A 15,304-nucleotide genomic window follows, 5' to 3' on the forward strand; every position below is an offset into this window, starting at 1 on the left:
CTCCGTTCCGTTTTGGCGTGTCCGGACGCACGGAAGGTAAAGCATAGGTTGGTGACGAAAGCTCACGAACGGGCGAAGCAATCGAGCCGGAGATGCCCATCTTCCGTCTGCTGGTAGAGCTCCGGGGCCGAACCGGACCGACCCATGCCCATTTCGGATTGATTTATTTCCGGCCGGTCTGACGGCCGGTGTCTTGACTTTTACTGCTTTTCCTCCGCTGGGTACGAGCCCGGAGGGGCCAGCCAGGGTTCGATTTGCCGCATGCGGTTTTCGGTCGATTGTTTGCTGTTTTGTGTGTTTTTTTGCCTTCCCATCTGGCTTTTGTTTTCTTCCTGATGAAGCCATTCTGGTGAAGCTTTTGAAATCGAACAGCGTTGTGTGTGTGTGTGCTGGAGGAGCCGCAAGAAAAGGATGGAGCAGCGGCAGCGACATGGATATTGTTGATTGATAAGGATAAACCTCTGGGGAGCATCATTGACTGCGGTTTGCGCTAGGAAGACCACCCTCCCCCACGCTCAAACAGTCTCCAGGGGGTGGCGAGACGAACTGAATTAATCACACGCAGGAAGGTGGAAAACTAATTAAATTATGGTTGCAAATCAATCTGCGCGGCATATCATTAGTGTTTTATTGTTATTATTATTATTATTATTGGTGTTGATGTTGTTATCATTTCGCAGCAGACGATGAGCGCCGACGATGTAAAGCTTCGCCGTACAATAATGGGAGCGATTTAGAATTGAAATTAGTTCAGTCTTATTTGTGCAGTCGCTGTGCTTCTCATTGGTATTCATTGATCGTTGGAATGAATTTATTTCTCAAAGCAAACAAGCTGCACGGGGGAAATGATTGTAAAATAATAAATATCGATTACGCTTGGCGCTACGATTTGCAGCAAACTTTGCATCCACATTTGCCCAGCTTGTGCATTGCACTGTCCTACCAGTGGACAGTGGTTTAACGCTTGTTAAGGGAGTTGCTTTTCCACCACACAAAGAATGCACCGAACGTCTGCGGTAATAAATGTGACTACTTTCGGCACTAAGCCATATTACTTTCCTTTCGCCGATAAAACGATGCTTTTTTATGATGACTTCACTTTGCGAGCGTTCGCTGCGCTGCGCCTGCAAAACTTCATAAACACAATTACGAAGCAATTTGGCATCGATCCACTCGTCGGAACGGTCCCATTTTGGAAGGGATGCGATTTTTTTTACGATCTAGCGCACGTCCATGGATGTGCAAGTAACCGTGCCAAAATACGTGCGCTCCTGTAAATGTCTGCAGCCAAAAAGTGTAATTTCTTGCGCCCGGCGCTCTTTGGGGGGAGAGTTGATCGTAATAAACGATGACCCGGTGACTCCCCGGGTGGGAATGGATGTTTTTCATGCTGCGACTTGACAGCGGTTCAAAGGTCGTCCAATATGACGTGAATGCAGCCGTGTCCTAGCGGGCAGGAGTGTGGCCCTTGGGTGTGGGTTGTAGATGCCGGCGACAAAATTGTACGTTACTGGGGGGTGTGTACTTCGGCGAAGGCAATGCATAAATTGTGTGCATGTAATATTACAAATGCGTTCGATAGCAATCTTGATTCACACGTGTCGCGTGTATACGAAAAAAGTGTTTGGCAAAACGATATGTACTTTTTAATCGCTTGTAAGCGCCTAAGCGTTGTTCAGATACTGTTAAGATGATTTTGAAATAATGTTTGCATACTTTCAGGTGACTCAAGCTTAAATTGGGATTCAACAAAGTTGAGCTTAAAGCCTAAAGGTAGGCAAAGTTATGTCATCAATAAAATCATCAATCCAGTGGTAATACATTTTGCATATCTTCAGGGGCTATTGATTCAAATGCTCATTTAATACATTTTTTATATTTTAATGAAAGCATAAATAACTACATTTTTGACTATAAATTAGTAGTGTAATGCGTTTGCAAAGTGTTAACCGTTTTAAAACGAGGCCCTCGTGTACTTTCGTGCTTATCTAAACATTTCCGGAGTATTAATTCATTAGCAAGCAGCAGCGTGATGCCGTTTCCATTTCGTTTATGTTTTCACTTTGTCCACCGTTCAGCGCCATTACTAACGCGGCACACAATCAGCGAGCGTAGATACATTTAGAATACTACAGTGCGACCAGAAGTGTCAGCGCGTTGGTGCCTTTGTGCCCTCAAAGGATGAGCCATTCTTCGTTTCTCGTTCCCGCTTGACCCACCATCGCATTCGCGCTTTGTGTACAGGAAAAGCTAAAAGTAAGCAGAAAGCACTGTGTTAGCGTGGAAGCTCTGTCCTAACCACTCTCTCTACCCTTCTCCCTCCTTCATTCTTTTCCTCCAATTCATTCCTCGCTTTATTGCAGCGCTATGTGCCAGTGTGCTTCACTAAAGCGCATAAACTAATGGCCGCCGTGAGTCGTTCATTTTATTGCCTTTCGTCCGGTGCGCTATGGTACTTTTGTGGCTAGCTTAGACTCTGCACTGCCGGAAGGGTCAGCGGGCAGGGGCAGGGGCGGCAGCGAACGCTTTTATAGCATGATGGCTTCTCCGCATGCTCATCCATCCCATCCACGCGCAGTCCCGCAGGACAATTTGTGCTAAAAATGTTGCCCCACCGGGAACGATACCGGTCGGAGGTGCTGGAACTTAGCCAAACATAGACAATAATTGCCGACCGAAAAATGTGGGCCCGCCTCGCCCGTGCCCCGTAGGCCCGCACTACCGCGCCACAAACTTTCGCGCGATTATGATTGCGTTGCTCACCTGAGGCACATTGACCGTCGTACTGTCGTACCGTCGGGCTGGCGGGATGGAAACGGGCGGAAAGCATTAAGAGCCGACGCTTCGCGCACCACGACAGGACCGGACTCAATAACCATTTTCCATAAATATCATTCCAGCGAGCTTGGGTGCGGCCCAGATTATAATGTTGAAGCGAAGAGGTGGGTAGGGATGCGCTTGCGAAACAGAGGACACCGGAAATTGCTCTCGTAATGGTGGGATGGCTCTCGTTGACGGGTGGTCGCGATTCTCTGCATCAAAAACTTTCCAATTGATTCACCTCAACCCGGCTCGGGAAGATGGGGGCTGTCCCTTTGGGAGACCGTCACTCCCGCCTGCAAAACAGGCGTAGGAAGCGATATCGACTACTTTTGTGCCGAAATTTATCGCTTCCGCCTCCTTGCTAGGTTGACTTCGTTCCGCTAGCGTGTAATTCTATTATGTTTCGTTTGAAGCGAGGCACCTTTCTTCGGGGTTATGATTTTGCCTGCCGCTCCAGCGAGTCGCGAGTGGCTACTGTAGCAGCATTCTTGCTCGGATAGATCGATAGAATCTTGCGGCTGCCGAGAGTGGAGGCAATTCCTGTAATGTTCTTTCTTCTTTCAGCCCACAAACGACCCGGGCCCGTCCTGTTCAACCGTGGCTTGCCGGGTGAGGGTTTATATTTTCTCTCAAGCATTCTACCGGGACGGTACCATTTCCTACCCACCCGTCACGCTTTGATCGCTTTATTGAATTTCAATAATTTTCCGTCCTTTCGGATGCACGAACGACCCACAGACCGGCGATAGCGATACAGAGGGGGGTGACAGAGCGGTGCGTGCGTGAACCGGTGACGGTGGGAGTGCAAAATGAGATGGACGGTTACAAGACATTTTTATCAATCATAATTGATTGCCCGACCCCCAGACTGCGATCCAGCGTTTCCGGGGGCAGGGAGGAACGGTTGGGGCAGAGCGCGAGCGTGTAATCGCGATACCATCAGATACAGACCGGGCATTATGATGATGGAGATTTAATTCAGATTTGTTATGCTTTATTCGATCGGGGGATGGCGAAGGGAGCTGAGCTTGAAGGACGCGCAGAAAAGATAACGCTTCAGCTATGAGCGATTTTAGATGAGGATGCGAAGCGATGCACTTTATACAGGCTTGAGTTGGCTTTTGGAACAGATCGTTCCATTTTACGTCCTTTTATCATAATTTTATATGGTTTGAATACAAAGTATTGAAAATAGTGTTCATTGTTAAGTAGAAAATATGTTGTGTTTTACGTGTATTGAGAAACATATCGGACTGCTTTAAAAACGCCTAAATGTATACTTTGATAACACAAAACGTGACACAGTTTAAATAGGGCAATTTCCAAACACCAGAGTGACCTCCTCGTTCAGCATAGTAAAGCTTTGCCATGCATTAAACTAAAACAAATACATTCTTGCCGGCAAACTTAAACGAATTGATACGTCTCTCGCTCAATGGGATGGTAAATTATTAGAATTTTCAAAAGCTAATACTACCCTCGCAACATTGTGCGCCTGTCACTTACCTTTGGCGTGTTGTTTTCTTTCCTTCTGTTTGTTCCTCGCTTGTGCAGCAGCAACTTTCTACACCGTACACCGAACGGTCTCGCAAGCTCAGCGTGTAATTGATTCTGCCGATTTGCTGGCGTTAATTAACATGTCTGAAATGAGCCAGGTAAGGGGTAAAAGAAAGCGTTAGTCCGATCGGTAAGCACACTGACGACACGGAGCCGCCCGGTCGAGCAACAAAGAAAGTGTCTTGAAAGCGTGAGCAGTGCTGGGATGGGAGTTTGTGCAGTGAAATTGCGTGCCACCCGACACCGGATCGAATGCAAGCCAACGCGGCGGAACGGGGTTTGCTGGCGCCCGCTCTCGGGGATTACTGCATCCGGAAGAGTAATGTTTTAATTCTCTCCATTCCAGCGTGAGCCCATTCATTATCTCCCTCCAGCGACGCACCGGCCGGGCGTTGCCATGGGCGAGGGCGTTCGCACACGCGGAGACGGGCGGAGGACGGGCGAGGATCTCTTTTCTTACGACGACTTTGTCGATCTCGGGGCTTAACGATGCATGGCTCACTCGCACCATTGGAACGCACGTGTCTGCACACAAGGCAAGTTGATGTGCAGATTTTGACTCATTGTCTTAGACGGCGATGATGGTGGCGGTAGTGCTGGGGACTATCAGTACCGAGCACACATACACACACACACATACACATATACTCATACTCGTCGTTCCGTACATTAGAAACGGGAAAAGGCGTGTGCAATCGAGCGGCAAAGGGAAAGGCGGCGAACGGCCCAAATGCCGAAAAGCTCGTAGAATTCATCGACTTTTTTCTTTGTCTGAGAGCACACTCCGTTTTGGATTGCATGGTTTCACATACCACAGCAACGGCAGCAGCCAGCTTTTTGGGTACCGAGCGCAACCGAAAGAATGTGCCCACTTGAACAAAGCATAAATCCTCCGGACGTGTGCGGGAGCGTTGGTGAATATTGCACCGTACTTTCTTTGTTTCCTTTCAAGCGCAAAGAGTGTGGTACGTGAATGGTACGCTGCTGCATTGCGTGATTACTGGTTCTATGTGTCGTTTTTTTTTTGTTTCCGTGGCTCCATCCCGGATGGTTGTATGTTCTCACCCGATTCGCTAATCCGTTCCATTAGAGTTAATTCTCATTTCGACGAAAGATACGTTTCAGCTCGTGGTACTCGTAATCCCGTCCATGGAGCGGAGCTTCATTCTGACGTAAAATTAAATGTGTGACAATCGCAAGGGTTTGGCGGTGCGGGTAGGGAGAATATTGCATATCCTCGCAGCCGGTGGTATGTGTTTCAATGTATCATGCGCCTGAAAGTATGCACTTTTGAGGCATAAGCACATTTTAATACCGTTGTAGTTACAGCAGAACGGAACTAATTAAAAACAAATTTTATAGCACATTTCTGGGCAAGCATTAAATCTGTTTATAGCAGATACATTACTGGAGTTGATGAGGGAACTGTTGTTTATTCAGAAAAATACTGAAATTTACAGAACGGAAATGAACGAAATCATTAGGCAGCTGAGCAAATAGACAGGATATCATCATAGAAATAGGTTGTAAATATTTAATATAGGAATGATTCAATCCGTGTTTTGTATATTCGAGGACATAAACGTTGACTATAATTCATAAAATTAAACTAAAATTAAACTCAAACAACAATAGACCGTTGGCAATGTGCGTCTCTTTTACGAGATCAACTCATAGTTTGCTGAATAGACGTTTTCAAACAAAAAAATAAAATCAGAAGAATCACGGCAAAAACCACTCACTGAGATCATTGAGTTTTCGTGATGTAGAATGCTCTCGCCATGAAACATTCTTGACAAAAACAGCTAAGCTCATCAAATTTGGATACAATACATTTCTTTTCATAAGCATTTTGTGCCGCAATGATGTGCACTTCAATTATTGAGAAGCATTACATTCCACCCTGTCCAATGACACTTCATACACATTATCGATGATGTGCGTGCAAGAATAATTAATGTTCCTACTAGAGGCATTGGCTGCATCACTGTAGCTTGCGGAGAATTGAGTGCCTTTTATTGTTCTCCATTCTGCCCGAAACCTCTTGTTTTCTATTTGCATCGACAAAAAACACTGATCCAAATCGCTTCACTGTCGCATTTTTCACCAAAACCAACAGCAACATCTGGAAACCAATTCGCCAAACCACAACAACCACGATACGCTATGGTTTGTATGAGGAGGGGGAAGACAACGAAACAAAAAGAAAAAAAATGATTCAAAATAAGCTGTGAGTGCGATAACGACATCGGCACCCATTTCCTATTCTTCCTATAGGGCCCTCACGCTGGCAAAACATTGGCAATCTTGTTCCAACTGCTTGTCGGAACAACTGGTAACGACAACCGACAAAAACCCGACGCGCCTCCCCACCCTACCGAAAAAACAGCAATCAACTCTCATTACTCGGGATAATGCTATCAGACACTTTTCGCACGAGTGTTTCGTTGCGGTGCGGTGCCGGGATGCGTTCGGCGGATCGAGGGATGCTGTAGAGGGAGCTTTTCTAAAAATTCCTACCCCATCCGGACCATTCGCAAAAGCTCGGGCAATTTAACCGTTTAAAAGTCATTTTTCCTCCCGCTCAAAACCACTCGTCGTCTCGCATCAAAGTGTATTCGGTGAAGCTGGGAGGAAGCGCTTCCTTGCAAGACACAGTGGGCCGCCTAACCCGGTCCACCGAACCGTTTCCAAATCGCTCCATTTCCCAATTAGGTTTTCCCCACGTTCGGCATGGGCATCGAGCGAGGAAAGCGAGCGGAGCGGCAGTTTGGTACGAGGCATCGTTTAGTCTGCCCTCTGCCAAATAAAACCACATCCCGCCCGTTTGGGCGTTCGGCTTCTAATATCAATATTTTAAATAATAATCAGAACTTATTTGAAAACCCCTTAGCAAACGATAACGTCTTCCTTACGGCTGGAGAAGACTTTCCAGCTCGCAATAGAAAACGCGCTGCCCCCGTAAAGGCTCGATGGAGTGTGTTTATTTTGTGCCTGGCGGGAGGGCGGCGAAGAAGTGCCTTCTAACTTTATTTGCCCGGGTTTAGTGCAGACAACCCTTAGCGCCTCCGTTTGCCAATGATTGGTGAGGAATAAATTTCCCCAAAATTCTAGCCCGATTCGCGCCTCTAAGGGGTGCAGATTGCGGGGGCGACAGGACACGAACGAACGGGTCACAACCGGTGTCATAACCGAGGCGAGAACATTAATGAAGATGATACCATAACCGTTCATCGTAGCAACTTGTTTCGCGGCACCCGCGTCTCCTCAAAGCACCCGTTTGGTGCCGTGCGCGAAGAGGGCGAAAGCGAAAGAGAGATAGCGGAAGCAGCGGACGAAAAAAAGAAGGTCAAATGGAAAATAATCACTTGAAGGTGAAGTGTTTTTAGTACCGACAAACCCTCCTCCGGGACGGGTTTTATCTGCCTGCCCGGTTTGGTTCGGAAGTTGCGTTGCGACGGGAACAAAAAATTGCCCTGCTCATGCCGGTGTTTGCGGAGGGGGGCAGACAAAAGGTCGCTTTGTGTACGAAAACTTTGGAAAGGACCGAAAATATGTCTATGATGATATTCTTCACCGGGGTTTTTCCTGCCGGCCGAGGATCATTCTGACCGAGTGTTATGGTTATCCTTTGCTGGCGGGCTTCTCTTTTTGTTTTTGTATCTCGGTATGGTGAAAATTGAGCGAAAAGGGTTTCAAACGGTACAGTGTATGAGCCAACAGAGAGAAAGCAGGTGAATAAGTAAAACGGCAATGTACAAGTTAGAAGATGTTCCAATTTGTTTAAGGAATTTTTTTTCGTTTTTTGTCTGTTCTGTATCTTGTACTGCTTTTCCAAATATCAAACATTTTTTTTGCAGGTTTGGGAAAGAGTTCAGTGGCTTATGAAGTAAACTTTTTCGTTTATGGAGGTTTTTTAAGGTTAAAAATTCCTTCTTCGAACGGCAACCATTGAAGAAAGAAGCAGAACTGCAAAAAGTACAAACGAAAGTGTAGAAATTGGACCATGAAAGATAAAAAAGGGAAGAGTGCTGAAAATAACACAACGATTATAGTCACACAAAGTGCAGCAACCTTTAAGGACGAAAAAGAATATTTTAGTTCTATTTTTGTATTTCAGGAAGCTTACGACAAGTTATTCTAAAAGTATGCAATTCTAATTTTTCCTTCACATTGACGTTTTTTTATTTCAACACAAAAATCGAGAAGAATTTTCGCCCATTGTTTGCAAATTCAATTTAAAGCTGTTAAACTAAATCATTTTTATGGTGCCATCCAGCGCACATGGAGCTCTCAATGGGCAAAAATTCAAACCCGTGTCTATTTCACACGAAATGCCAAAGAGAAGAATGCACCGGCACACGAGCGTCCAAATCTCCAATGGGCGAAGGCGAAGAAAGACAGCAACCCCCCCCCCCCCCCCCGAACGCTTGACGTGGACGAATGCGAACGGAAACGGAAACCGCCCGAGAAAATTATCGTCAACGCGAGTGGTGTTAAGTGTCAGTTTCATTTATCGTACTCGTCGTCGTCATCGCTGCCGCCGCCGCCACCACCACTTGTCTACAGTCTCGTATCGCATTGCACGGGTGCCTGTCTGGTGCCGGGATCCTTTGTTCTGTAATATATATTTATTTTTATTTTCCACCCGTCCTCCCCACCCAGCCCTGACCCTGTTCCTGCATTGCGGGCGGGTTTCTTGCTTTTATTTCAGTGCTGTTTTTTTCCTTCTTTCAAAACCACTCCTTTATCTCCTACTCTGCTGCGACCATTCCACGCCGCTCACTGATTAAGGTCGCTCACGCAACGGTGCCTCGTGAAGGACGGCTGCAGGCATGAAGCCACTTACGCCTCCAGAGTGCCATCGCTGCGTTCAAATTGCATGAGAACGGTACCGCTTTTTTCTGTTGTCGTTGTTTTCGTTGTTGCTTTCAGTCCATTTCTTCGCTTCTCGTTCATTTCTTTGCGTGCCTTTCGCCGTTTTCGAATTTTTCCACCATTTTCTCATTGTCGTTGTCATGTTTGGTAGGAAATTGCCTCGTATTATCTGTTTAAGCACCGCTCCCGTTTCCGGTTTTTTCCCGCGCAAGCGGAACCGAATGCCCGGAGAGTGAAAAACAACAAGCCCTTGAAAACAATTCGCTTCGGATCGCGGTGAAAGCTTCACCATGGCGCGGGTTAATCCGGGCTTTACGGGTAGAAAAAAAGGGAGGACGAAAAAATGGGAAAAGTTCTCGAAAACAGATGCCGTTTACATGCTTGCCTGAGTTTTGCAGGGTTCACGAAGCAGCTTGAAGCCTTTGAGGGTGCTGGTACATACGATAGGGTTATTGAAAGGTTTCCAAAACTGAATGTATAATAGTTCATAACGTAAGGCAATTCGTAGTGCAAACCTGCTCTGGTTTATTTAATTCATCGGAGCATTGTTCTTCATTATAGTTTGAAAGAATTTAAATTGAAAGGAGTATTTAACTGGACTATGTTTACAAATTGCATACATTTTGGCGTTTAGGCCTTTGTTTGCCTCGCATAATTCTTATTATGATAATGATTAAGGTATGCATTATGCAACACTATGTATTTATTCGGAAAAAAGAGTGAACTCGTTTCATTTTTCCTGATGGAACTTTTGTTTCGTTTTATTATTCAATTACTCAAATGTACTTCATCAAAACCTAAAAACTATCTAATGAATTTAATTAATGGCGCTAGGGTCATGTCAACCCAACGTCATTTTACTTAATAACTGATTATCACTTTCAAGCGAAATTTCTCACAGCTTTGGAACCATTGTTGAGCACTTTGTAGATAATTTTTACCAACCACTGAGAGCAAGTGGTGCTGATATCTTATCCGAACTATTCGCAGTAAAAGCACGACCGCCTTCGTCCGTATCGTCCAATTTGATTAACATACCACTCCAAACGCGGGCGTGTGCATACTTAAACGCAAACCGTGCCACAGTGTTTTCACTTCAAACAAGCGTTGCGGTTCAGCTGGAACGACAACCGACACCGTCGTGGTGGGCAATATCGCGAAAGGTACTTGTGGGTTCCTTTTCTTAGCCCAATTGTGTCCTAAGCATGGAACTCTGCTCAGCGATGGGTTGCCAAGGCGTACGGCTGCACAGGGAAAGCAATTTGGGATTAAAGTCAAACGATCCTTCTTTGTGCAATGATGCGCACCGCGGTACGTTACGATTGTCCCGTGCTACGCCACCACTGACACAGCACTGCTCATTCCTAATCATTTTGACTTAGAACGTTTGCTGGTGCGCCGGTTGACGGTTGACGGGTTTCCATGGCCATCTTTGAAGCGATTCGCAGGCACAACAGATTATAGCAAATCTGAGAAAATGCTTTGTTGCGCCGGGGGAAACTTAGTCTTTCATGTGAATTTGTGTGTGCGTGTATGTGTGTGGGTGAGTTTGTGTGCTCCGTTTTGGTGAAGTGAGACTGTCACGAGGACACACCGTTCGCTAATCTTTGACAGTTTTGTTTCGTCCGATCGGGTAGAGCAAAACTAAAGCAGAACAACTTTTTTAAAACTTTGCAAGTGTGCTTTTAAAGTTTATCCGTGTGGGAGCTAGATCTCTCTGGGTGCCGAGCTGTGTGCACGAAAAAAAAAAGTCAATAGACAAAAGGAGATAATACGCTGCACGAAGCTGTTGAAGTTGAATGTGAACTCTTGAAGCACACTTAAAATCATTCGTGACATGTGTGCTCGATAAGCGAGTAAAAGATTTCCCGTGTTTCTTGCTGCTCTCCGGAACATTCGCCTCACGATGCAGTTTATCGGAAACAAAGAAGCTCTCGTACTGTTAGTGAGAGTAGCGTTAATCTGGTTCGGGGAATAGTTTAAATTGTTCTTGCTTCCACACTGCACTTTTGAGCATATCGTCAGTGCAAATGTTCCCTTTTCCCATGCGGTGCAAGCTAATCGTTTTCTGGGAATTTAGCTCTACACCACTATGCGTATTGTAATAATGGAACGTACTTTGAATGGCGCAGAGTCACAGGGTTTTTTAAAATAATACGTAGCGTATGGCTTTACAAATTGCTTACACTGTACCGATAGAAAAGTACACGTTGGGAAGGAAGCATCCCATTCTTCACTGCAAGTGGTTTAATACCTTTGAAGCGTTATTATTATTCTTCTACTGAAAGAGTTGGCAAGGCAATTTAAGCTCTGCTAGGATTAAGAAAAATCCATCACATTGTTCAATTCGAAGGGTTAAATATTCCCCAGGCATGCGTCCGAAGTGAAGCTTAACGAAATTAAATAACTCCATTGGTCCTCTTGAAATCCAATGGCATTTGCTTACAAATTTCAAATGCAATAGAAGTTTACCTTATACGCTCCTGTACAAGTAAAGCTGCAGTGCAGTGCATTCTATCTAGTCTTTAGCAGCACGAAAGCAGCAAAAGCTCCAGTGTTTGTAATCAATGAATTAATTTAGAGATAACCTTTCGCTGCAGTCCAAACAATCCTCTTTTTACACAAACACTCACACACACACACAGGCCGGGAAGTGATGCTGCTTAAGACATTATTTAAACATTGTACCGCATGTTCTTGTGCCGTGCCATGCAGGGATCGGTTCCGGCTCGATGGTTCCGGAAATCCTCTTCGAGTTTGCCTTTACAAAGCACTCCGACATCCGACCGACACGACCGGTGCCGCATACGGGAATCGGGAGCCCCTAAGCCGGTGTACCATCGTTTTGTTCGATTATGCAGATTGACGCAGAAAAGTGCATCCGTGCTACCGTGGCCGCTCGTGCGAGCTGGAGCATTTTGGGGAAGGTAGCAGTGTTGGTTGCTATTTTTACGCCCGACTGCACACACTGCTCGTCGACTTCCGGAACGATCGGCGTCGTCGTCGTTTGTGTTGGCGTACCCGTAGCCCGTGCAGTTTGCGGGTGCAGGCTGAACTATGGCCTTGCCGCCGGTGAGTACTGCAATAAACATCCCGATAAGTGTGGCTGGACGGCAAGTTGTGTGCCGTACGGGATGTGTGGTTTAGGGCCGGTGGGTTGGCCCCTAAGCTGCTCCGGCCCCTTGTACCAATAAACCAGCTTCCTGCAGCTCCCGGCGGCTGTGTGGCAACCCCGTGTCAGTTTTGAAACCGTTTTTGCCCATGAATGCCCCCGCAAGCAGCGGGATTGACTCAGATGCATTGCAGGCGCACAAACGCGCGTGCAGTATCAACGGGTATCAAACATTGCGCCCGTGTTGGATATGGCAGTTACGTTGCGAGAATAATAATAATCATAACAATAATGCAGATGATGATGATGATGATGCCCGTTGCTGTGAATTCATTGTACAAAGAGCCAATTGAACACCCGCACGGGGAGAAAAAGGAGGGAGTTTGAGAAGCGAAAAGCCTCGAAGGTTTCTTCGGCAAATAGGCAAACGAGAGCTGAGCGCTAGGTTCAGAGCAAACACCACAAATATTTGAAGCGCGTTCAGAGCGTGTGTTGTCTGTGCTGTTACAGGCACAGTTTGGCCCTTCCAATGGCTAGTAACGCTTCTACGGGGTTTCGGGAAAACTGCAAGAATCCTACAGCAGCATCCGTTCAAGTGAAGCAGTTTTCTCTTAGGGCAAGCAAAACGAATCGGAGGATAGATTCTACAACCACACGGCGATTTGTGTGGCAAAACCGACCTGAAACCGTGCATCGGTCGGCATGACTTTTAAGTGGCCCAGGATCTAGTGCCAAGTGGTAGCTGTTGTGTAGGAATTTATGACTTTGAAACGTCTGACGTACGGAATATGTAAGTGAGCTTACCGAGAAGAAGAGAACCTTAGCTTTGCTGAAGATTATCGTGTGCATTAGTTTCGTACGGCCGCTTACTTACGAATCATCTTCACGTTTGCTATCGATATTGCGAATTTTGCTGACCCAAGATTATTGATCTGAGTCGAACGAGTGTTTTTAGCATCCTTGTGATTATTGAAGTATTGTCGGCAGTACGCATACTGCTGTCGTCTTCTTTGCTGCACCACAAATATTTGGTGTAGATATGTTTTAAGTCTTGTATTGAAATCGCCTGAATGTATGCAAATTGCATTTAAATAGTCTTGTGTTAACGCTACTGACAGCTACATTGTACATAGTTTGGAATTGTTTCAGATTCCGTTGAATGAAGTTCTTTTATAACTTCAATAGTTAAATAATTTCTTCTGAAGTCTTACTCATAGTTCCATGTTTTAACATAAAGCACTGCGCCAATGCGGTGCTTTATTATTTCGATTGATTTAAATGTAAATACACACGTACGTGCTCGAAGTGCATTAAAAAGTAACAATCAATGGTCACTCGTTCCAGATTTCCACCTTCACTCAACGCCACCATCCGTGGTGTTTCTCCCTTGGTCCCAATCGAGATTTCAATATCCAAAGCTGTTAAAAAGTGTGAAAACCTTCCACGATCTGATCGGTCCGGAAAAATCGGATTTGCGCTCCAGTAAGCATACATCTTCGGGACGATAATGTTTTCCACCGTATGCACACACAACCTGGTTCGTTGCCTCTCCAACAGACACACACACACACACTTATCGTGCGGCCGATCGTTATCGTGTACAAATATTTGATTGCATACTATCGGTTCCGGTTCGGTTGGCTGGCTTCGCCAAGCGGGCGAAGGACGGATGGATGGATGACGATAACTGAGCCGGATGTGTGGTGCACTGCAGCACGGTGCGTGGGTACGGTGGGTAAAGGACATTTTTACGCTTACTTTTACGCTCCACAATTGCATGCCAATGTTCACCGTGTGCGGTGCTTGGCGTGCGTGCCAACGTGTAGCGTACCCGTGTGCGCCGTCAAGGTATTGGAGACAGCCGGGAAATACGAGTAGGTCGATCAGTAGCATCGGAGAGGAGGGGTGGGGAGGGATTCCGAATAAAAGGGAACGAAGTTCAAATATTGAATCACTTATATCAAATCAAATAGCATTAACATTTCAATCATTTAATAACGCAGTGGAATATTAAATTTCACTCGCTCGCATTGTTCGGTGTTCGGTGCTGCACAACTCGAAACCAACTGCTGCGTGACGCCGGGAAAGCGAACTTGTCGAGCTGGCGTGGAAAATCGTGTTTTGAATAGCAGGTCGATCGGTGAAAGTGTGTACCAAGCGTGTGAGTAGCCGCGCACCACGGTTAGTGATACGTCCGGTGGTGTGCAAAGCGCCATAAGATGTGAAGAACGTATCAAACACGATGACATTATAATTCTGGTCGCATGAGTGGAGAGTGAGGCTCTAAAAGTCTTTCTGTGTGTCGCCGAAATGCTCACCTGCTTACTCATGAACTGACCTAGCAAATGGAAAACACCAGTGAGGGTGGTTTCGCCTTTGCGATTGATCGCACATAAAATACAAAATGAAACGATAATGGCTTGTTGATAAGGTACTTCTTTTCATATCAAAATGGCCTTAAAGTATGCAACACACTTTGCTTGTTGCTTTAATCAGCCTAAATGTTTGCAACATGTTGAACAAAATAAGACTTTTTCCTATCGTAGCTCAACGTTGCGGAGCATTCTGGACTGCACAAAAATGTAACTGTTAATTGTAACTGATTTAAAACAAAAAAGAGAAAAGGGTTTTGAAAACATTCAACACACTTCCGAACATGTTGCAGCATTTGAACAGTTTATATGATAGCTCTTCTATTGAATGCAAATCCCAATGGTATCGAAGCACTCTAGACAAACGAGAAAAAAAAAAGTTACATCATCCAGGGAACCTTGGCTCAACTTTGTTGCCCCTCAGTTTTCAGTCGTCAGCATCAGATCTCGTTTCTACCCTTTTCTAGACCAATCGTGCTATGAACTTGAACTGAACCGAAACCGATTAGCAAAGGACACGACCGGGCCGTGGAGGGAAAATATAGGGCAACAGCAGGGCGGA

The 15,304-nt window shown here is 45.7% G+C and overlaps 1 protein-coding gene across 1 annotated transcript in view; it reads right to left on the minus strand.

The window, feature by feature from the left end:
• The window catches only part of LOC120894722 (connectin-like), an 80,128-nt gene that overhangs the window by 13,274 nt on the left and 51,550 nt on the right, over window positions 1–15,304 (minus strand). The window contains exon 3 of the mRNA XM_040297484.1: window positions 4,330–4,464. The gene's annotated coding sequence lies outside the window, so the exon portion shown is untranslated. The remainder of the gene's footprint in view (window positions 1–4,329; window positions 4,465–15,304) is intronic.

The sequence above is a fragment of the Anopheles arabiensis genome, chromosome 2 (genome assembly GCF_016920715.1).
Source record: "Anopheles arabiensis isolate DONGOLA chromosome 2, AaraD3, whole genome shotgun sequence".
In the NCBI taxonomy this organism is placed as follows: domain Eukaryota; kingdom Metazoa; phylum Arthropoda; class Insecta; order Diptera; family Culicidae; genus Anopheles; species Anopheles arabiensis.